This window comes from Chelmon rostratus, chromosome 2, assembly GCF_017976325.1.
Source record: "Chelmon rostratus isolate fCheRos1 chromosome 2, fCheRos1.pri, whole genome shotgun sequence".
NCBI classification, from domain to species: Eukaryota; Metazoa; Chordata; class Actinopteri; order Chaetodontiformes; family Chaetodontidae; genus Chelmon; species Chelmon rostratus.
Window position 1 is genome coordinate 27646847 of NC_055659.1, and position 24816 is coordinate 27671662.

At 41.7% G+C, this 24816-nt stretch overlaps 1 protein-coding gene across 1 annotated transcript in view; it reads left to right on the top strand.

Moving 5' to 3' along the window:
- Nucleotides 1-6929: 6929 nt before the first annotated feature.
- cdk18 (cyclin dependent kinase 18) overlaps nucleotides 6930-24816 on the top strand; it is a 43575-nt gene continuing 25688 nt past the window's right edge. The window contains exon 1 of the mRNA XM_041947958.1: nucleotides 6930-7225. The gene's annotated coding sequence lies outside the window, so the exon portion shown is untranslated. The remainder of the gene's footprint in view (nucleotides 7226-24816) is intronic.

Here is a 24816-nt window from a genome sequence, read left to right on the forward strand (position 1 = left end):
TTTGTACGGCACATAATTTACTTAACAGATTTCATCACCCAAATAAATCATATTTCAGAAATGGTTTAATTACAGGTATAAAATATAATGTGGTTTAATTATAAAGTTGTACAGCACTTCCTGAATGAAACACACCAGGACCCACCCACTGTGTGTGTAAGATTTTTCCATTTTACAGTAAATGAGGAACACCCCATACTGCAGGCAAAAAAGAATACTTGAGATATGTTCATTACACAATATAGCTGAAGTATACAATTACAACAATTAAATATTAGGATGTAAGTCACCTGCTTCTATAAAAAATGGACTGGGGTTGTATGGCTCATTTTGTAATAAACACCAGTTCTAGCTGTTTCAGAGAAGAACATTTTTCAACAGAGTGCAATTATGGACAGTTTCTGTGTTTTGTAGATATAATTTCCAATATTTTCAGTTGCTATGTGACACTGAAGTTTGGCTTCATCTGTAAAGCTTTTTGAGGTTGTTATACAGTTAGAGCATTGCAGTGTGAATATTCTGTTTCAGACAACTTTGGTAAAACAGCATAGATGAAGTGACGATTGTTACCTCCATGTCTTCAACTGTGGGGGCTCAACCAGCTTTGGATGAAATGGAAGAGAAGGACAGAGTTCCATGTTAGCTCACCAAGTAAGAAACAGCCTCTGTGGTGCCAGCAGCTCCCCAGGATACATTTTAATTTTCTGTAATGCGGTGTACACTATGTCCCTCACTGTGTGTGTGTGTGAGAGAGAGAGACAGAGAGAGAGAGAGAGAGAGAGAGAGAGAGAGAGGGAGACTTGTCCTGCAGTCAAGGACAAGGGCACTCTAATCACCTGAAGATTGTTCTAGGCCAGGCTGCTGGCTGTACCCTGTTCATTGTTGTGTATTAAGTGGTGTGTGTGTGTGTGTGTGTGTGTGTGTGTGTGTGGAGCGGGCCAAGACCACCTGAAAAGGTCCACAGAGGCAAACTCTGGGCAAGTTTGGCACTGTTACTGTTCCCAAGAGCATCATGACCATCAGAGGAGATGAAAAAATGATATGTGCAGTGATGGTCACCAGATTTTCTGTTGTGGGGGTGTGTAGGATAGCACAGGATGGCTTAATGTACGTTGGTCTGTCTGACTTCTTGTTTATGACTCACTAATGGTTTGTAATAAATAAGTCATGGTGACAGATCTTTTTCTCATCTTGTTAGCTCTGTTGCCATTCTGCCTGTCACTTACCTCTCTAGTCAAATCACTTCCCTCATTGTCCTTCACTCGTCCTCAGGGTATTCTCTCCTTCTCAACACCCCCTGCTCACAATTCCCTCCCCAGCTCCTCACCTTCTCGTCCTGTTACTCTGCCTGCTGTGTTTTTGGCCCACTGCCTGCCTTCATGGCCTGTTCTGTTACATGTTGGTGTCCTCTGCCTTCTTTTGTGACTAAATAAACCCTGCTTTTACATCACCTGTTTTGACTGCGAATAGTGAAAAGAGAGACACAGTTATCAATACAAATACTAGCTGGAGCACTACCCAGCCCAGCCCATCTCTGTGTAAGTAACTGGCAGATAATAAGACAGCATGTGTCCTCGCTGATGCTGTCCTTTGCTGGTACCAATATGCAGTTAAACAAATTACAGGCGGCTGTCACAAGTGAGCCAGGGGCTTTTGGGGATCCTCGGTTCTGTTACCTGCTTTGCCTGGTTGGCAGTCCAGCCTTAAATCTTCACACAGATCCCAGACAGTATTTTTCACTTTGGATTGGCTCGAGGACAAAATCTGAACATTATAACCTTCATGAAGGTAAGACTTCTTGCAGGACTGTTGGATTAGACTGCATTTGTTGTAGCTAAGTGTATTTAATAAACCGGGAACTGAGTGTGAGAGAACACACTGTAAAAGGTAAAGGTAGGCTTTAGTAGTAGGCTGATGTAGGCTTTTACTTGTCTACATCTTCAGATTATGTTGGCAGTAGCTTTGTTCATAGTGGATATGTTTTATCTAATTTTGTATAACAGGTAGAAGTTCATTGAGGTAACAATACATGTTATCTCAATGGATGTCCAATCTCTGATACAGCCAATAGATGTACAAAATTGTCCAATAGCTTTAATTCTTCCCTTCAACCCCATTTACTGTAAACCAAGAGGAGCAAGGAATGTCTTTTTCCTTTTTTTTCTTTTTCACATAAACAGACTTTCTGTTATTGTGAAAGAGTTGTCTAGATCTGACAAACAAATGTGAAACTGTGGGACAAATGAGACATGATTGGAATATTTTTGTTTATTCTTCTTTTTCGTGGATTTGTTTTCTTGTTTGTTCTTGTGTGACAAAGATGGGGAACATGTGCAAAGCACATATGTTAATTTGCAGCAAAGAGACATAAACCCATAAGGAATCTGGATGATCGTGAAATCTGGATTACCATAATTTTATGGTGACACAAATGAAGAGAAGAGAGAAGGAACAGTGTGCCCACAGCAATGAACTCCATAGGGGTTCAGTGTTTCTTTATTTCCTCCCTCCTGTTCTCATTTCAGGAAAAACACATCTGAACCTTCACCTGTGGGATGTTCCACCATGAGCTACACAGTTCTTTCCCAACACTCTGCTGATTCCATCGATACAGTACAGTTTGCTAATGTAGAACAGCTTACAGATGAATCCTATATAGATCATTATTACTACTTTTAGAAGAAACCAGAAGTAAAACTGGATTTATTGTCTTTCAGTCAAATGCAAGCCACCCCCATCCAGACAGATGTTCTGAATTACTGTCCTAGTCTGACTACACAGAATATATACTTACCACAGACCCCTGCTTAATCTCTACAAAATTAAAAAATAAAATCCCCACAACTGAGACATCCTCATCACCTTTCACCTGTAATGGTAATGACTGACCCTTTGGTCAATCAGAGTTCTTTTAAAACTGCCAAGATGATGTGGTGAGATGCATAATTTCCTCCACTTTGATAAAAATCACAAATTATTGGTGTCTGAGAAATTACATTGCGATTCACACATCGGGATGATGGATGATGGATAATGTCTCCTCCAGGTCAGATCATAACCGAAAGTCAGTTCCATTTCAACACAGTACATGTCCAACCCTATCTATGTTTGTGTGTGTGAAAAACAGCAGCAAGTTTCAAAGGCAGCAGCTCCAGTGCCTCTAATAGTAGATTTAAAGGACAATTCCAGAATTGCTGTATTATTTTTGTAGTTTTGCCCATCAGTCCTATTGCTTATGATAATATCGTACTCACCAACAAATTAGTTGCTGAGCTCTGGAATACAGTGACATTGTTGCTGCACAAAGATGTTGCAAAGATGCAATCGGTTGATCAGACATGTTCTCCACTATCTAAACTACTTTGGTCTGACAAAAAACTAAAAGGTGCACACCCAGACCACTCCAAAATCACAGAAAACCTTTCATGCATGTTGAGTTTAGCTATAACATTTGAACTAATTCTTACTTACTACCTAAGTAACATTTAACTGTTGTAGTTGGTCGAGGTGGAGCTTTAAATACTGCATACACAGTTCAGGCTTTGGTGGCACCGCTGAGGGAGTGATCAGTCCTGTGTTAATATGAGTATTGCAGAGAAAGCCTCAGAAAGCATGAATGAACCAACTCACAACCCTCATCTCATGTATATAACAAAACATATATATTGTGCTTGCGTGCTGAATAAAACAGCAGGGGAGCCTGAATCACTGTTCCTGCATGACGGGTCATGCTCTCATGTTACTGCTGCCACTAATGATCCCTTTACCAAACACACTCAGTGACCTGCCACAACTGCTCTTTATGTAATACAACATATCTGAAATGTCTGCAAATGGACTGTGATAGCTGCTGACTCACTACTGCCTGAATGACTTTTAATGGTAATCTGGAGGAGGGCTGAAGAGGTTCTGTATCTTATAAAGAGAGGAGGGTCTGAAAAAGAGAGCTGAAAAATGACAGGGTTTGGGTGTTTGACTCTGCTACAGCTGGCAACTCTACTTAGAATAGTCTTGATAGCTTGAGAACTCAATGTGAGCGGCCTATGTCCTGCTTTCACTTTTGTGAAAAATTGTTGTTGGTCTCTGTCGTTACTTCTGTATCCAAGCTGAAATGTTCTTGACTGCTAATGTCTGTCTCAGAAGAATACTGGCAAAGTATTATGGGGTTTTAACCTTCACCCTCTTAATATTTCCGTCAACAGAATAACATGTGTCTCTGCTGTTCAAAATGTCACAGCCTCATTTTATGCCTCTGCACTTTCTGAAAGTAAAATCCTGCAAAAGCCTTGGAAACAGTTAAATTATTGTCACATAATTCTGCTTTGTCCTGACCCAGTGAAACTGTTCAAGGTTTACCTCTACTTCAACTGGAAGGAATATATGTGATGAATTCAATGCACACTGTGTTTCTTCAGTTAACACATCTGACAATGCCGGATCATCTTCTTCTGTCTCTGATCATAGTGCACCATGCTGGGCAAACAAACTTCGCATTCAGGTCTTTTCATTGAAGCATCATATGAATCCTGAAGACTTTAATGATCTTCATTCTATTGATCCTAAAATAATGACTAATCAGTTAGAGCTAAGGCTGTAATTGTTAGCAGCTCTATTTTTAGTTGGATGTTGGTCTTATATTTTTAATCTGACTGTGGAAACAGAAAACATCCCTGACCTGTGGAGGGAAGCCGTATGTCGTACCTTACCTACTGATTTCTAAACTTATATGTCTATCTGAAATGTTAGAGAATCTGGTAAAGGATCCGGTGACAATGTTTTATGTTAACACTCCTCTTTAAAATCTTATCAATCCCACTTTAAACCAGGGCATAATAATGTGACAGCAGCATCTAAAGTCTTGGATGATGTTTTGTTAGTGAATTAGACAGTAAGTCATCCTTTCTGTTGACTTATTGAAGGATTTCAATACTGTTAATCATCAAATTCTTTTCAAATGCCAAAGTCTTCATATAATTAGCTTGGAAATGATCTCAGTGGCACAACACAAGCTGGCCGATGGTCACCAGAGGAGTTTTCTGAGTGTTAAGAACGGTGTGCCACACAGGGTTCTATTCTAGGACCACTTTTACTCACAGTTTTTGTGAATGATTTAAGTGAAAAAGTTTGAAGCAGTACAGTTTATCTGTACATGAACAATAGCATACATACAACACCACCCTTTGCTGGACAATTTATATGCACTGGTCTGCCTCCACTCTTAAACATGAGGGGGGTCTGAGGGTATTTTGCCCAGTACAAATTCCATTTTGTAGGATTTCTTCAATACTCTGAATTGAACATTAGACCAACAGGAACATTTACTCAAATTGCAGATGGCAGATGAGGTTGACTCCTCATGAAAAACTTTGTTTAACTTTGTTTAACTTTATGTCCCTAGTCCATACGCGATTTAGCTAGCTGGCTAGCAAGCTTGCTCACTGAGGTGACACGACAGGATGAAATATGGCTCACAAAAGACAGCAACTCCTCATAACAGTGTCATGGTAAACCTTTAGATGGCAATATTTCTCCAATAATAGAATTTTTGCTCATTGATTTGGTGGTCCAGTCAGAGAGAGAGAGGAAAAGACACAGAGTTGAGGTCAATTTAACAACCTAAAAGATGCAGGGCTATTGAGAAGCCATTTGGGCTTGGAGCCCCAGAAGTAAGTAACTAAGAAATGTGGGGCTGATCCGTAGATGCTGAATGGGGCTTTGACTTGACATTGAGGCCATAAAATGTTTTTTGCTTTTGCACCCAAATAACATGTATACTGCAAGCATTGTCATGGTGTGTATATAGTAATAATACGAAATTGTGTTTGTATAGCACTTTTCGTAACAAGGTAACAAAGTGCATTCCAGAAATATGGGGAAAAAACAACAGAAAACAATCAGAAAACTGCAACAACAATACAAAAAGCATAAAAAACACTGGGGAAATATATAATGTTAACACTGTAACATGGCAAGAGTGGCCAGATAAAATCCAGCAACTTATTAAATATTCATAAACGCTTTGAAAAAGGGACTTAAATTAAGTTAATGATGTAGCCTATCTGACTTTAATAGGTCGAGTGCTCCATAGTGTGGGGTCTCGAACAGCAATTGCACAGTCACGAACCACGAACAACTGGTAGAGCTGAATCCACTGAGAACGTTCAGGAGTGGGAAGTTGTTTGGATGAGCAGGTCTAGAGAAACCTGGATGCGGCAACACCAGAGGCCAAGCAATCCCCCGTCTGAACAGGCACGTTTTGAATGGGCTGCACTGCACTGGTCAGGCATGAACATTCACCTCTGGAGAAATGCTCTACTGGTAATAAAGGAAACAAACATACACACACACACTCATATATACTCTGGTAAAGTACAGTTCATGTTCATACACATTTCCCCACACACACGTGAGCACACACACGCGGATGTGTACATTTATTCAACCTTAGTTACTTGTGCACAGGCTTCACACATTCATGCGCACACACACACACAGTATATGCATATGTACAAGCACATATGTACAAAAATGAATACCGACACACCAATAAACATGCTTAAATGCACAAATGCGTACACTCACAGTGCATTGTTGCAGACTTATACATGCACAAACACACGAACAAACACACATGCGCACACACACTAATTGTGTCTCATTGTCTCATATGTACATATATATACACACATGCTTTCATAGCTCTCACTGGTGTGTGACAATCCTGTCAACACCAGAGGCTGGCTGTAGCCAAGGAGGAGGGGACGAGGAGAGGAGGAGGCTTGTGCTATGCCAAGTTGTGATTGGCTGTTGCCATACCAACGAGGGAGGGCCAAAATGAGACATTGGTGGGGGAGGAGCTGCAGGATGATTATAAAAGCATCTGAGCAACACTTTCTCCTCTTCTGAGCTGTCTCTACTGTATATTTGTCTCTCCGCTTAGCTTTTCCTTTTATCTGGCCAGTTAGGCAGCTGGCAGGGCTCTGTGTGGAGGACGGAGGGAGGGTGGAAGGGTGAGCTGTCAGAGGTACTCCCGGACAGGTTGGTCCATTTACCTCGTCTTCCTGCCGAGCCCTGTCCATCACTGGGATACAGCTGCCTGCATCTTGTGGATTTATCTCTGTGTGAGTGACACCTGGGAAGGCGAGGGAAACCTGAGCAGAGAGGCAGGAGCCCCCCCCCCCCCTGCTCCGTCCCTCCTGTGTGTGTGGATGACCTGTGCTCGTCTGTAAGTAGCTCTGCTGCAGCCACATCCACACACATTCTTCATTAAGACAGGTCAGGGGTCAGGGGAGGCAGAGACAGAGGTACATGTTGCTGAATTTAGGCTGAACTTGTGCTTTGAGGATGACATTCGTTATTTTTTCTCAGCATTCCTCATTAGCTCGCTGGACATCTCATGGCTGTGCACCAATGAGGTCTAATTGGCCTCATTAGAGGTTGCTTTTCTCTCTTTTTGGTCTAAAGGTCTGTCTTGAGGTTGAACTTAAATGGTGCTCTGTACAGTATGTAATGAAACTCAGAGGTTACATTACATCACAAAATTGCACACTTCAAAACTGACTGAATTGTATTACACGTCTATATTTTAATGAGAGAAAGAACTCATTATTCCATATAAGACTGTTGGCCATATTGATCTCTGCCCAGTGGGAATCACAACTCTGAGGCCAGACTGTGGATAACACTTTCTAATGTAATAACAGTGTGATACAGTATGAGAATAGATGAGGCTGCAGTCGCATCTTTTTCATCTTAACTGTTGCTTCTGTATTATGTCTACCACTGCAGTAAGAACATCTTAGGACATCTGAAACCCCTGCAACCAGCCGCCAACCCACTCACTCATCCACCCCTCTCCTCTCTGATGAGCCTCATGCAATAGCACTCACATGTAAACTAACACTGCAACAGTAGTAACATAGGAAGGGCCGCTCAGATATACTGAAGTCTATCCATAACCACTGTACACACAGCACTGTTTACCCACAGCTGGTGTAATTGGATGTCTAGTGTGTGTGTGTGTGTGTGTGCTCGGTGCTGGGTGCATGCACAAAAGTGGTTCCCTATTCCATATCAATGTCATGTGTTGTTGAATCATGCAGTAACTACAGCTTTGTTTTAGTGCAATAAAAAAAGAAACTAAATCTAACATGTTAGCGAGAAGTTAGTCTTCTGCTGAAAGTGTTGCATGTTGAAAACCCCAAGAAGTGTGAAACAATGTGTTAAGTCACTATTATACATATATTTTAGGGTCTTCAAAGAAAGAAATTAAAATGCTTCATTATAGATAGTATTTTTGTTTTTCATGTCACAGCATGCAGTTTTTTTTTTTTATTTTGATGCAGCTATAACATTTGATAATTTGTCTTGATAGGCACATTCTTAAATTTTCCTCTTCCAACCAGCAATTGTCCAATCATGGTGTAACATCTGTAATCACGCGTTGCTTGTCCGTCAAGCTCTAGCTTGTTCAGCATGCTGAAGCAGCGTGCATGGGGCTTTATTGGAGTGATATTGAACGTGTTCACACACAGTTATGCAAAATGCTTCTCGCCTTTCCATAATCGAACTTAAGAGCAAAGGTCTTAGGAACGGAATAACAGTGTATCTGCCCTGATGAAAGCAGTTAACATTAGCATTGCTTGCCAACTAGCTTACTGTGTCTCCAGTAGTAACCTAGTGTTATGTCCAAAGCCACTTGGAGAGAACCATATCATTAGCTAACAATAATTTTGTGTGACTACAGATCACATCAGAAATCCCCATTGGAGAACACAGCCACTGCGTTGGATCCAGTCCTGTCCTGTTTTCTGTTGGATTTGGGAAAGTTCTGCTTTGACATCAACCTCAGCCAAACTCTTTACCTGCGGCAGCATTATATTTGTTTGGCTCAAATCTTTATCTCAAATCTTTTCCTTCAGTAAAAATAAAGCAAGCAAGCAAAACGTTATTTATAGAGCACATTCTGTTTTAAGTGGAGGCACAATGTGCTGCAGGTTGTATTAGCTACCACAGAAGTTGCTGTTACAAACACTGCATGGATAATGTAATGTCAAAACTAAAGACACTATATTCAGTGGTGATGCCTATTAGTGTAAAAGTACCACTGGAGTCGAGACAAGCTTCAGTTAAAAATAGCATGTCCATCTTATAATCTGTAATTAGGTCACTAACGAGCACAGCCTTTTCAGTTAAAGTTCACTAGCCATTAGTGAGCACAAGAAATTACATTTTCTCAACCTTTCCTCAAAGGGAATCAGGCCTGTCAGAATAGAAAGCTTTCCTAGACTCCGATTAATATCGGATCATGTCTCATAGTCCTGTTGGAGCTTAATTGACTGCTAAAGTCTAATATCGTTTGCGCCCACATGAACAATTATAGTATTGGCAGTTGGGTGGATGTCATTTACAACAGCGATGAGTCCAACTATGTCCAGAATTTTGGCACCAGGCCAGTTGAGATTTCCACAAACTTTATAAAGGAGTCCCTCACTAAGACAAGCACTGGTTCCCCATCCGCAAAGCTTCCACTGCTGATGCAAGGTTTGCATGAACACCATCAAGGCTGAGGATAGCATTCTTTGAAACATCATTCCTGGCGACGACCAGAGATGTGTCCTCTACAGGCATCGCAGGTCAGGGCAGTGCGGTTGGTGTCAGGTTTCCTTTCTGTGGCTTGCTCAGAAAGGTAGGGGTGCTTGCTGTCCAGGGATGCTGAATGAGAGCTGACAGAATTGGCACAGGGTACTGAGGGTTTCCTCGCTGTCCGGTCACACTGGCTGGAGCCAGGTTATCAGGTCGCGGTGCAAAAGAATTTGAGAGAGGAAGGCTTGTATTATTAGCTGACATAGTTAGTTGGCTAGCAAACTAGAGCTGATCAGATCTATTTTTTTTTTATCTATATCCTGAAATCAAGAACTCATCATTTCAAAAGCCATAAGAATGTGGTAAATTTGACATTGTTATCATTCTAAATTGCATATATGCAATGTTAAACTACATAGCTTGACAGGTGCAGCGACAAATAGGCTGAAGCAAAATTTGAAGGTAATGGAAATTAGACAAATAGAATTTCATAATTTCTAAAACAAAGTAGTGACTGACTGACAGCAGCCATCTTTAGGATTAATACAAAACATTGGTATTTAATATTTACACATAATTGCTGGGCATTGTGTTACTTAACACTTCATTTTTGCTCTCCTTTAGTATTCTGTTGGTCTTTGCCACCCTTAGTTTGATCAGTTTACAGTTTTGATCAGTGAGCCTGGTTGTTTCTGTATGTTGGAGTCCATATCATACATCGTCTGCCTTAGCATGCTGCAGCTGAAGCACAATGGCAATGTTTACATAAGCAGTTTATTATTGAGTCCCTGATTCATCACACAGCCCCCAGGCCCACTCAGCCATGATAATGTGAAGATAGACCCTTCCATTTTCAACAATAACCCCGGCACCAGCACTAAACACCGCTCACAGATGAACAGACTCATGCAAACATTTGGTCAGACACACCGAATGGAACGCAGTTTGTCTTTCACACAGCACTGAGCCCACTGGCTACTGTGAAGAAAGGTTAAATGGTTCAGCAGGCAAGATCTTTTGTGAAAATAAATCGATCATCTCCATGACCTGAGACCACATGGGTCCTTATGGTGGGTTTCACCATAAGGACCCATGGAGTTATACTAGGATGGCTGTATTCCAGTGGTGGAGCCGCTAGATCACCTACTCTCAGATACTGTATGTTGGCTCAGTCACTACTTCAGTGTTTTTGTGTGAAGAGATTATAGACTGGCTGGGTGGGACAATGTGCATGTGCTATTTGCTGGTTACCAATGTCACAGTTCTATGTGAAACAATTTTCCTCTTATTGTTGCCTCTTTGAAATGCCAACATGCAGAATTGCCAGTTGAGGAACGCTGTGTTTCCAGTGTGTTCTTGTTCCGCTCACTGCACACTAGAGTTATCATCACATTATTGCTCTGTTTTCATTGGACAGTCCTTCTCAATAAGTCAGTGCACGTTTGAATAAACTGGAATAAAGCCACAGTTATGCGATAGCAAGTACAGTACACACTGATATGGTAGTAACCATTACAACTGCCAGTGAACGTGCACGCACCTCCCAAAACAACACACTGGCGCACAGAATGCTCTGAGTGTTACTACTTTTGTTTAAATACAAAAGTTAAGTTTACATCAAGTGTTAATCACAATGAATGCAATTCCTAAACATATGCAAAGCTGATCTTTATTGGTGCGTTGTTAACATGCATATTTACCAGCATGCTCTCTTCTTCTTCCCTGTCGTTGTTGGCACACACACACACACACACACACACACACACACACACACACACACACACACTATACGTTTTTGCTGCAAGTGTAACAAACTTATCTTGGCTCAAGGTCCACCTACAAACTTTTATAGTGTTTAGAACCCCATAAGGAGTCACCGTTGGTACACTGATTATATTGCTTGACGTAATGAAGTTTCAGTTTCAGCACAATAACATGCTCTGGTGCTGTTTTTGTGTTCATGAGCGGCAGCCGCATCCTCCATCCTGTGCCACGGCTGCCGCCACGGTCGCATTAAATTGCTAAAAAAAGACCTAAAGGACCTAAAGTGTTGCTGGGCTTGCTTTCCCCGCTCACGCCCAGTATGCTTCAAAAGCTCTTCACAGGTGGGCGGGCGGTGCATTCACAGCTGAGCTATCCAGCTCATTTAAAATTATCCACCCTATCTGAGACTGCCAATGCTTTATATAGAATTATGTTTTCAACGAACACTGGAGAAAGACAAATGTTGTGACAGGCACTCCTCTGGCGGACCCTGAAGTCCGGGATTTGCTTCTCTGGGCAGGATGGCAGCCAGTGTGCTCGTAACTGTCATGCTCAGCGGTGTATTTAAGTGCTTTACATAATTGCAGGCCTCTTTTTCCCAAGTTGCTAGTGTAGTGCTGCAGCGGTGATGGCTTATTAGAGTTTGGCTCACACACTGACACAAACAGAAGCCACCTAGGGAAATGTATAATGTATCGTGTGCGAGTGGTCTGAGGTAAGCTATGAGTCACAGGGCTGCTCCTGTCAGAAGTCCGACCATAAGCCAAAACCCCAGGGAGAATCCCAAACAACCAACACATCAGAACAATCACACACACCTAATGTGACGTGAAGAAATCTGACAGACATAAAGGTCTGGATCACTCATGCATGTTTCTGACATTCCACTGAAAGCCTTTTTTGTCTGTACTTTTAAATCTTGTGTTACTAATTTAATGGTCATAATTTCTTTTGTCTGCTTGGTCAAATACTTAAAAACGTGATTCTGAACATTAGTTATTTCATGTAAATAACCAAACAGACAAAGAAACCAATCATGCAGGGATTAGCTTCATGTAGTAAACCTTGTTCAGGTGTACTGTACATGTTTGCAACACAGAATGTAGATTAACCAATATGTCAACATCAATACACAACCACAGATCAATTTGAGTGACTCAACTCCACTATGTGCATTTTTATGGTCTGCGAAACAACCACAAACCTTGCTACTGATTTAAGATGAGGTGCTGACTTGGGGTAAAGCTTTCAGCTGAAACAGTCAATCCAGGCAAGTAAAGCTAAGAGAAGCTGCAAACAGTACTGCAGCCTTGAGCTGTTTCATTTGTTAGCACATGTAGCCTCATTGCAAATACCAAGTTTGTGTGAGTAGATGTGTAAAATTGCCTAAGAGGGAAAGATACACACCCTTGATACACATGGATGCCACTGAAGCACTGAGGTGGCTGATGCAATACATTTCAGGGGAGCAGCAGGTTAGCTGGGGACGATATCATCAAGAGATGTACACATGTGGTTTGACTACTAAGCCTGAGGCTAAGCCCACAAAAGCTGTGTTTACAAAAGGCAAAGTGAAAACAAGACTTATGCATTGACACTTTCAGGTTTTTGTGAGTTCAGAAAGCTCTGGCTGAACTTAATACTTCTTCCTGTCAGCAGGAAGTTCCCCAATCTAAATTTACAGTGTACTCTTTTAGTCTTGCTCAGGTAAGTTCATGCTTTTAGTCACAACAAACAGACGGCCATTAGACTGAGCCAGTTTGAGGATGACAACCGTCTGTGTTGCTTCTGTCTTTTCCACAAAAATCCCTCCCGACTCTTCCTCTTTCGCTATCTTTTTCTTCTCCTTTCCTTTACCCATGAACCCTTTCCCCCCTCTCTGTCTTTCTCAAACAGTTTTGCTTTTTTTGGCTAAACCATGAGCAGAGACATTTTCAATTTGAGTCGTGCCTTCATGTAACATACCTCACCTTCTGCATCTCGACTCGCCTCTGATGTCACTCTGACATCTACAATCAGTGTGCATATGCATGTTTTAGTAGGTTGGGTTCAGGAGGTAAAACCCTATAGAGAGAAGAGACTGCAGCTGCGTTTCCATTACAGTTGTTCGCAAAATAAAAGCGATATTTCTGAAATTTCAGCAAAGTTCAAATGCGACTTGCAGGTGTTTCCATTGAACAGTGTTCTGCCAACCAGCCGAAATTCTCGGACGTCCCGCGAGATGTGTGTGCGTGCTGTGCGTCGGTAAAACGTAACACGAAGCCCTACAATTAAAAAGCACATGCATGCTCCTGGCCTTGTAGGATTGCACATACTCAAATGCACAAATGCTGAAGGTGAAATAAAGAAATGATTTGTTAACTTGGAGTGATCACTGATTTTAATGGCCTATTATTTATCACTTTGTTATTACGCGAGGCTCGCTCTGACAGCATCAGCTCGCTCTGACAGCATCAGCTCGCGCCAGCAGAGCAGCAGCAGAATACAGGACTGTGAATTACTGAAGTGTCCTTTAAACATATTTTCTATCAGTAATTATGTGTAAATATTAAAGTTAATGGCGTGCACGCGTGTCTCCCACATAGCCGAGGTGCACACACTCATCACAATGGCAAACACCGTGCTGTACATCTGTGCGCACGTGTGTCTTTAAAGTTCATCTCACGATTAATGAAATGAATGATTAGATTTTGCAAAGTGCGCACAGGACGAGATCACAGCTGTCAGATTGTCTTTAACAGATCAGCCAGCATGACAGCTGGAACAGCTGTAGTGTTTTTGTCTGCAACTTATTGAGATCCAGAAAACAATAATTAAACAATTATAATCCATACAATACAAAACTGACAAGACGTTATAACTGACTGCATGCGGCCGCCCAAAACGGGGAGTCCGCTGACCTCGGTGACGTGTAAATGCAAAAAAAGTGTTTCCATTACACTTTTGCGATACACTTTTATATCGACACGTCTGAAAAACCACCTCATGAGAGCGTAAAAATTATTTAGCGATATTTGAGAGGATTTTCGAAATTTAGGTGTTTCCATTACCAGTTTTTTATTGCGATATTTAGGATTTGTGCATTTCTAGGGGCAATGGAAACGCAGCTATTGTCGGAATGAGTAAATCGCAGCCTCATCAAACAGTCATTATCCTGGAGCTTTAACCTATGCATGTGCTTAAAATGTCACCAGAAAACCTGAGGCTAAGGCTGAGAAGACATGAAGGCTCACTCAAATCTGCTCAGCTGCTTTAAATGCACATTAAATGCACGAACATGGAAGTACACACACATCCTCTCACATGGACCTCCTACTATGTGGATGTATACATACAAGAGTGTGTTTGGATGAAGCAAATGCACAAGTGAATGTATGTGTGTTAATCCACTGTGACCTGGTAGCACAGGATCTTGCCTCAACAGTTGTGATATTGTTGCAATATGTACAAATGTCTTTGTTTACAAGCTTCTCTTTTTCTGTTCTGCCATGATGACTGCTGCTAATGCTAACTACCCACATGTACTTCTTCTACGTCTTATCCACCTCCACATCCACCTTTCTAGACAGACAAACAGTATTAGAGGGCCCTAGACACCTAGACCCTAGAGTGCTCTGTGGACATTTAGGTTTATAACAGATTGTGACCCGAGTTAAAGAAGAGTTAAGGTGTATTGGGCTTTGCCAGGGTTGTACCTCGTCACATTTTCATTGATAGAATCTGGAGGTACAACCGACTTTGTGTTGGGAGTGAGTCAATGCTGCAAGTGCAAGCATCCTCCGGTGTTGTTTATGATTGATGGCAAGATGGAGTGTGAGGTCAACAGACAGACCGGTGCACGTCTGCAGTCATGCAGACATGATAATGGACTGTCATGGTGAACAGGCAGCTAAGCATGGAGGCAAAACTCTCGATTTTCCGGTTTGTCTCCATTCCAACACTCGTCTAGGTCATGAGCTTTGGGTTGTGACCAAAAGAGTGAGATTGGCAGCATAAAGGACCAAAGTTGTTTTCTTTGTGGGGTTGCCAAGGTCATACTTAAAAACTGGACGAGGAGCTCACAAGTTGGGAAAGAGTTCAAGCAAGCTGAGGTAGTTGGCATCTGATTAGGATTTCCCCCGGATGGCACCCTGCCAAGGTATTCCAGACACATCTGAGTAGGATGCAACCCCAGCTCAGACCCAGAATATCAAGAACGTGACGGAAGGATTATGATGCATAGGAAGAGCGCTGTGTGATCGATGTGGGGGTCCTGCTTTGACACAGTCGGATGTCAATGTAGTGGGACAATGCAAAAAAAAATTTGCAGGGTCATCTAGCAAAAAAGTAAATCCAAGTTAAACCTGGCAGGAACGCAGTGAGAGATCATCCAGCATTGCACTGCGTAGGCCAATCACATCTGTGAAGTGTACATTCCTGGTAGATTACTTTGTAATGTGAAGGCCATATTTCTACTGTTTATGTCAAAATCATTGTGATAAGAGATGACGTAATTGCAACTGCCAGGAACTTCCAGAGCGGCGAAAGTCTTCATCATAATATGAGAAATCAAGCCATGTTTTGGCTTCTAATAACCCTTTAAACTCTATTACTCAGACTGGTTTTCATTATCTCAGTGGTACCTGAAGCAACATACCTGCATGCATGTTTTAAAGCAGAGCTGTTTGGTCTTGATTCTTGGTCTGAATGTCCATTTAGTCTGCTGCCACCATCCAGTTAGGATGGGTGACAGGAAACAGATGCATGGATGAATGATTAAAATTAATTCTTGTGCAAAATATACGTATGAATGCCAGTGAATCTCCTAACAAAACAATCACCATGATGCATGTGGCCTGTTGCACAAACCATGATGGCCTGTGATACAATAGGGCAGTCTGATGTTGACCCCCCAGCACTGTTGTTATTCAGTCACAACCACTGGACACAGTAAGCCACTGTTCACACGGGGGCATGGGGTGATGTGTAGACAGACACAGAGAGAAAGACAGAAGGATTTATTGTTGTTGTCAACACTGTTGTCAATTCTGCTGCGAGTGATAGCTTCATTAACAGGACTTCTCTTAAACTCTTTGTGCAAAATTCTGAGAAGTGAGTTGGATGAGAAGCAGTGCACAATGACGGATAAAAGTGAAGAAAAACACCGCTATGTGAGTGTGATGCATAGCCATATAACTGAGTAAATAAGGCAGTGATTGTTGTCTAGTGACGCCTGACTCCAAGACAAGACAGAATGGGAGGAAACAAAAGGTCATCTTCATTACTGCTTCAGCCTGGACACAAAGAGGAGAATGTGACATCATATTTCTGACTGCACACTTTGTGCAACATATAAAGATATCAAGCTGGAGCTAGGTAGATTTTTCATCATTCATTAGAGGGACATGGGCTCAAGCACAAGCTCAAGGTTGGTTACTGTCTGTCCAGGCTCAACCTCTCCCTCAAGAACACTGCACAGAGAGATGCCTGGCAAAACTGATCGTCAGTGTGGGACAAGGGGGAGAAACCTTTCTGGGTTTCTTCTGTCTCTTAAACCAATCACACCCTGTCACAGACAGGGCTTAAGCCAAGTCTCCATAACATGTCTTTATAAGCATTGTGTTCATGGTGAAACTGTGCACTGGTGTCTAAAGGTAAAGGGGAGGAGCTTAAAACTGGTTTTAGTCTGTTCCAACTTCCTGCTTAGTCACACAGTGATGTTTAAGGCAACACTCTGTTGAGAGGAGAGTCTCCCTTCAAGCTTTGTTTGGCATTCGCAAGAGTATAATCTGATGGTGATCTGACCGGGCTACATAAAGCTCTTTGTATCTCGAACTAAACAGAGATGCAGCGTATAATCATCCACAAACACAGCTGATGCTCAGCCTTTTCGTTCTTTAGTTTGCAAAATTCTGTCTAATGAAGAATCCACTGACCGATAACACTCCCACAAAAACAGTCTGGCTACATTGGCACAGGTCCAGATGATCCAATCCAGTAAAATATTTAGTGCAAAACACTATAATAATCCACGGAAAACTGTTTTATCATTTCAAATTAGATGGCAGACTTGCTAGTCTTCCATGCTTTGTCTATTAAAACTCTAGTAAGCATGCATGTGTGGGCGATATGTTGGTTTCAAAATGACTACTGCACTTTGACCCTTCAATTGACACCTCGCTTGACCAATAATGATCTTCTATGTCATGTCACAGCCAATAACAGCCAATGAGAGTTAGCTGAGTCAGTTGAAAAGAGGTGCCTTGTTCTCTTCTTCTGTGTGAAGGTGCGGATGACTGGCACTAAATGGCAATGAAATTCCAAATTTAGTAAATGGCATTTTGTGACACACTTGGACATATTAGAAAAACATGTAAAATGTTCACTTTCAGTGGTATTGTCAGTTTTTATAGAACTTGGACTAGGGTAAGGCCTCATGCTGTGGTCCCTTTGTGTTTTCCAGCTAAAAGGCCCAGATATAACCATCTGCAGGCACATATTTGGAAAAATATGTTTCAGTAGAAATTAAAACCTTCTACTTCACTGTGTTGAAACCATTACTCAGTGCCAGTAGCACCTACAGTGATTCTGACTGCTGGAGATAAAACAAAACCAGGAACAGCTTTCAGTTACTTTGGGTTTGTCTTTGATAGGCGTTTTAGGCTAATTTTACAGAGATGGTAAGGAGATGTCTGTAGTTCCTATTTCACAAGTAGAATTGTTGTAAGAACCAGGGTGAACCCAAATTCACCCTCGTACCTTACAACTCACACAGCTACTGGACTTTATTTCTGTTACGACAGAACCTCTAGCTTAACAGTTCACCTGTTGGCATAATGTGAAAACACTGTATGAATCCAGGTAACATTATAACAGTTCCAATTTCGCAATAGATTGCAGAAAACACTTCAGCGGTAAAGACTTGTATCATCTCCATTATGTGTGTGCATTGTTGTTGGAACATGGCTGGATAATGGCAGCTAAAATTGGATTAGCTGCACTACAGACAAAACACACCAGCTGTGTAACAGTGATTCTCTCTTACCACTTTGGTTTCTGTGAGGCAGCACAGTCAACACCATTCCTCTCCTTCAGGGAAGATGTGTGTGTGTGTGTGTGTGTGTGTGGTGCATGTGAGTGTGTATGTAGTTGTGCAAGCAGAGCTGTATTTTCAGTCCATATGAACTACTGGAGCACACAGTAATGTAACCTCAGGCCCAAGGTCAGGTTTAGCGCATATGACCCATCACACACGTGCACAGATGACACAGATGCGTGTTTCTCTCTCTCTCTCTCCTGAACACACATACAAACGCACGCTCTCTGTTTAACATCACAGAAAAAGAAACAATGGGGAAAATGGCAGATCATAGCAATGGGGATGATTTCCTCACATAGCATGTGTTTTGCATTCAGTTTGAAGAAGCTCCTCTCTCTGTCTCATCTAAAGCTTTGCTATGACAGCTTTCTTTTCAAGCCAGTGTCCATATGATACTGCAGTGTGGTTATTTCAGTAACCATTTAGATACATTACCTCCTCACTCAATTTCTCGGTGTAGATACAGTATAGCTTGCCAGTATTTACTGTGAAACTGTAAGTCTATAGTTTCTGTTGCTGTGTTGCTAGGTCATAATAACTGGCTGTTGTGCAAGACTTTTGTTTCAAAGAAATCTTCTTCTTGTTGAAATTCCTTCTTATCACTCACATCAGTGCCTAAAGGTTCTTACGATTAATGGCATTTTATCAGCAACATACTGTGCTCAGAAGATAAGAAACCATTTCAGAATCACTACATTATTTTTTGTCCTCCCTCTGTTTTAATCTCCCCTTTAATGTCGGATCTGGGAATGGCACACACACACACACACACACACACACATCTGAAAATCTTTTTTTCTTTCCTTCTGCTTCATTTAGTAGCTTTCTGCATCTCCATTTTGACACACCTAGAGATCACATGTGTTGGCAGCCTGTTCGGCTGTCAGGAACAGGAAGCTGCCATGCGAGGTTTCACTGGACAAACACAGCGGTCGGTTTAAGCTGTGGTCTCACTGTTAGCGGACTGATGGTCTGCCCCTGACACTGTGCCTTTGTACAGGCCTCTCAGAGTCATTCATTCATTCAATTTCAACAAACTGGACGGAGGGAAAAAGATAAAGAGAAAAACATTTGCCTGAAGGTTGAAATTAGAGCGTGTGCATGTGTGACCTCATCACCCAGCGTGACTCACAGTTGTGTATCTCCATGCCTACGCTGTATGCATCATATGTGGATAGATTGTTGAATGTGTGTCATATTTTCTGATGACTGTGCCCACTGACCTGTATAAAACCATGACGCCCGTCTAAACTCGGCCCACATCTTTTCCATCAGCTGGCACCATTCTAAATGAGTACACATGAGGGGAGTTGTGCAGTTGTGTATATTCGTTTAACCGGAGCTGACATGGGTCACTGGACCACTGGCGTATGGCTTTTTGCTGAATCAAACGCATTCATCCTCGACCCAGCAGAAGCATCAACCGCTGAACTGCTCCAGTGGATGTGGTCACTGGTCAAAAGGACAATATCTTGTTTGCACTGGGCTCGTGTTTTTCCTCATTCCTCCCACTGCAACAGCTTTACAATTTAACCAAGTAGTAACAGATTGTTGTTGGCTTTCTGCTAAAATCTCATTTCTTCCGTCATCAGGGATGGGTTTTGAGACACCTGATTTCCACGGCCAGATTTCTCCTGGAAGAGGTAGATTTCTTGGCCATGTTACCCAGGTTTCTAATTATTCACATGCATCTGCATGACAAAGACTGCCAGCTGCAAGATAATGCACGGACTAAAACTAAAACCAACCAGCCTTCATTGTCCAAGTCAGATTTGCACAACAAAGGCACAGTCACACCAGCAATAGAAATGGCAAAATCAATTCACACATGTAAATCTGAATTTGTGTCAAGTTACACTTTGATGAACTTCAATGCATATTTTTACATCTTTGACCAATAGGAAAACTGAGCACAAGCTGAGAATAATTTTTTCCTGAAAGTGAAGAAAATGATCAGTGCATGGCACCCTTCCCATGATGCATGTCACATTATTCTGTTTGAGTTCTTTCTGACACATGAAAGCCTGTCAATGATACTCAGACTTACTACGTTTCTGAAGCAGGGCTAACAGATCTAAAATGTCAATAGTACAGATAATATTCCTGACATCAAAGTGCCAAGTGAGGTTAAAAAGACTGAAGAACACAGACATAAGTCAGTATCAGTCCTCCCTCCTTTTATTGCAGTAAGTAAAACATTATGCCTATTCACAGATTACATGGACGAGACTACTTCCGCCTTTGTTCATTGGTCAACAGAGAGCCTTGTCAGACCAGTTGCTTTAGGCTTTTGAACAGAGGACAGTGTGAGGACAGTCTTTCTAAAAGCCCCAAATTCAGTCAATAATAGGCCTACAAAGGATATGACCTTAGTGTCCTGCGTTGTACTGCAGCTGCAGCACTGCCTGCAGGCAGGTCGAGAGGTGTCTGTTTTTAGCCTGTTCAAGGTATCATCGTTCCTTCTATTTAAGATAACTTCCTGAAGATCTGCTCATCTTGGCTACAGCCCTGTTGCACTAAGTAACCTTGTCCACAATTGAATCATTCAGCACTGAGGGTCTGTTTGATTTCAGTAAACACATCAAAAGGCTTTGGGCCTCCATCCAGAATATTACACACACCGGTTTATGAATGGCCTACTGTCGACTGCCTGTGTTTTGGAGGGTTGTCATCTGAAATTTACAAGAAGAGAAAAGAAATTTAAATCCTCGTGAGGATGCATGAGAGGGGGAGGGCAGCTGAGAAAGAAGAAAAGAGATCAAAGAGGAGCGGCGATTTTTAAAAAAAAGAGGAGAGAGGGTGCCTCGGTAACATTAATGTGTTTGTGTCCAGGGATTATCACAGCTACAGGCGAACTGAGATGTGTGGGCACCTCGCTTCGAGCAGATGCTCTTGTGAGATTGAGTGTGTGTGCGCTATCAGACTGTGTCACACAACCTAGGACCAACTTCCTCCCTTTGATAGTATAGCTGTGAGAATGATGCATACTCCTGATGTCTGCAAAGCACCCAGACCCTCAAACTGTACCCTTCTCCAAACAGAGGAGGCCATTGTCCACAAGATAAATGAAGCACGCCGCCAGTTTCAAACACGCGTGCACACACACTGCTCATCGCAGTCAGGAATTTTCTCACTCACGACCCATGCAATTAAGCCGTTCAAGAGGGCAAATGAGAGAGGACGGTGAATAAAGAGAGGCTCAATAAGATTGGGGCCATCTCATTTCTCTGTGTCCTCTCTAGAAAAGAAACCCTTTAGATTGTATTTCAAACACCAGGCCAGAGCAACAGATGAGAGGTGAGGAGAGAAGAGGAAGCAAGTGAGAACAAAAGCAGCTGAGCTCACAGTAAAAGAGATCTGCAGCAGTCTCTCTCCTGGTGAGACGTTGCACAACAAACTGCACACGCACTGCGGCTGGCTGAACACAAACACGAGCATGTTAGTGATTTTCAGCCATGATTTACAGGTTTGTGAGTAAAGATGGCCTGATCTATAGAAGAAAGACGGTTCTCAAATGAAATAGGCTTCAGATATTCAGCGTGGGCTGCTTGCTACGCTCTCGGACATGACTTTGGTCTGAACTGTAAACAGGAAGGAATGTTTGCACTGAATGTTGCTGCATTTTGAGAAATATTTCAGTGACGTCTCACAAATACTTGAGAACAAAGTTATTTTAGACACGCATAGACTGTAGGGCCTGGGCTTTGACTGCACTCATCCAAGGCTGCTAGGAAGGCTTTACTGGTTATCCTCCAATATTAATTTTACATTTGAAACATTTTATCAAAGCTCTCATTTAGAGAAATTTTCATCATCAGCATGACCCTTGTTATTTATAAGTTAGATTACTGTGGCGTATTTGTCGTTGGATTATTTGTGAATGAAGTTACTGTATGTTTCTTGGCTTTCTTTAACTCTCAGGTTCCTATTCTGCTTAGAACTTTACATACAAATGTTAATGATCTGCGTTGGTTTTGTAGCTTGTAAAAGCCCAGTTTCATGAACTGGGCATAAGGGTTTGGAGGATAATCCACTCCAGGGTTTGGCAAATGGGCAAATTCATCTAGTTTTAGCTGAAAGATACACAGTAAACAGTCAAAACACCCTTTAGCATGCCTTTTTTAATACATGTTACTCCCTCATTTAGTTGACAATACCTCTACAATTTAACCAAGTCAGGTTTTGAATGTCCTTTACTTGTACTGGAGTGTTGTACACTGAGGTATTACTTTTGAACAGTGAATGAATTAATCACTTCCCTTAACACATCGGGCAACAGATGAAATCAATTATAAAACAGCCCTTCGGCTAATGGTCACTTAGGCCTTTAAAATGGCCCAAATGTGGCGCCATGACCAATGACCACAGCGCAATGCAGGTCACATAACTACCAACTCCAGAGGCTGCCAAAGTCTCTCCCTCCCCTCACATTTTGATCCAAGTTTTGGAAGTGATGCCTTGCAAGAATTCATTTTTTTATGACAAAAGATGACCTGATACTCACCATTAGTGGTTGTGAGGAAAAACAAAATACTCAACCATAACAGAACTCAAGACAACATCCACAACAGCCGACATATTTAGCATATTTTTAATGCTTGATATTCCAGTCAGACCTGAGGTGACTAACTTCCAACTCAAAGTTAACCAAACCCCTGCATCCTCTGGACTCACAGTAAAGAGTCCAGTCTCCTTCCTGCTCCTGTTTATCCTGTTTGTTTTATACAAACTTCATCCACAGAGAAGGAGTAAAGAGCAAGTTAAATAAAAATGATCCTGTGGATGCATTTATTTGTTTGTGTACAATGTTTTGCAGGATGAGTCACAAAGTCACAAATATTAATAGCATGGTATGGCAATAACAGCTACAAGTGTGGGGACACTGAATTGAGAGCTGAGAGCACTGAAAAGAAAATATATATATATATATATTTTTTTTTTTTTTTTTTTTTTTTTTTCATTCACATCAGAGCAATAAACACTGCCCTTCAGAAAGAAACCAAGCTAGTAAAGGAAACCGTTGCTCAGCTTGTGACACAAAGGGCTATTCGTACTGGTGTGTTCCAGTGCTTTTTTGTCCATTTGACCTCCTGTACGGAGGTAACTCCCTGCCTGTAGAGTTCTACCCTGCTGATACACTGGGGAAGTCGTCCTCCACAAAGGCTGCCTCACAAATTCTCAGAGGGCAAAACATAAGGCACAACCACAGAAACACCCGGACTTTAGCCGGCCTAGTGGTATTGATTTCTCTCTGCAGAGTAAGCCGCTTTCCTCCTCCATTCTTAACCCCTTAATCTGCTTTATATCTGATCACTCTTTATTATTCAAATGTCCCAAACCTATAGGTTTCTCTGCTTTTCTGCATTTTCTTTGACAGTTAACAATAAATACCTATTGATTGTTGGGTTTTTCTGTTCATACTGTCCAGTTACATGGTATGACTGTCAGAATATCCACAGTGAGCTGCAAGAAAACTGCTGTCATGCTGCAGAGACATGCTGCTGCTGAGCTGTCTGTCTATGTTTGAAACAGATGCTTCTGTCATGATGGAGGAGGATGAACTGCGTGTGACTGAGCCAAAGCGTTATGCGTTATGAACACCTTACAAACACCATGTAAAAGGCTGGCATGCCTGCTTCTAACAGTGCTGTGGCAGTTACTTTACTCTCTCTTGTAAACAAGAGGGTTCCACCTTCTCAATCAATCAATCAATCAATTTCATTACTTGAGTGAAATGATTCCTTAAGTCCTCTCATTTTCCAAAGCAGATCATTTTGCTTATACACACACACACACACACTTCTAGTTGTTTATATGTGTACATATGTATATAGCTAGTAGTTATAAAGCAAACCCAGACTACACAAAGTTCGCTGTTGAGAGTTTTGACAAATAAACTGTGAGTGCATCCCAGACCATCAATGGGCAGCACGGGTTAAAAGCAGAGGCCCATCACATAAATAGTATTAGCATTTATATGAAAACAATACTGCTTAAAGTAAGAGCTCAGAACGTCCCTCATTCTGGGTATTAGATCAGTAATGTCAGCATGTATGAAAAAAATTCTGCTCTTTACCATGAAAACATACCTAGTAGACACTACGCGTCTTCCACATGTCTTACATAAGCGCAAAACCTTACATTAGATGATTGCAGTTAACTCATATCACACTGTCACTTTAGGATTTAATGAGTATGATTAAATCAGCCACACAAGATTATGGAAAGCGAGTCTGCACACCTGCTTGTGACTATTTTTCAATTAAAAGAAAACAATTTGACGCATTCCACACCTAATTCCATCAGTCAGCTGTCACCATGTCCCAGGGTTAAACTCTAAATGCACATCAAACTGATCACCAAGGTATTGATCACAGTCTGACACACAC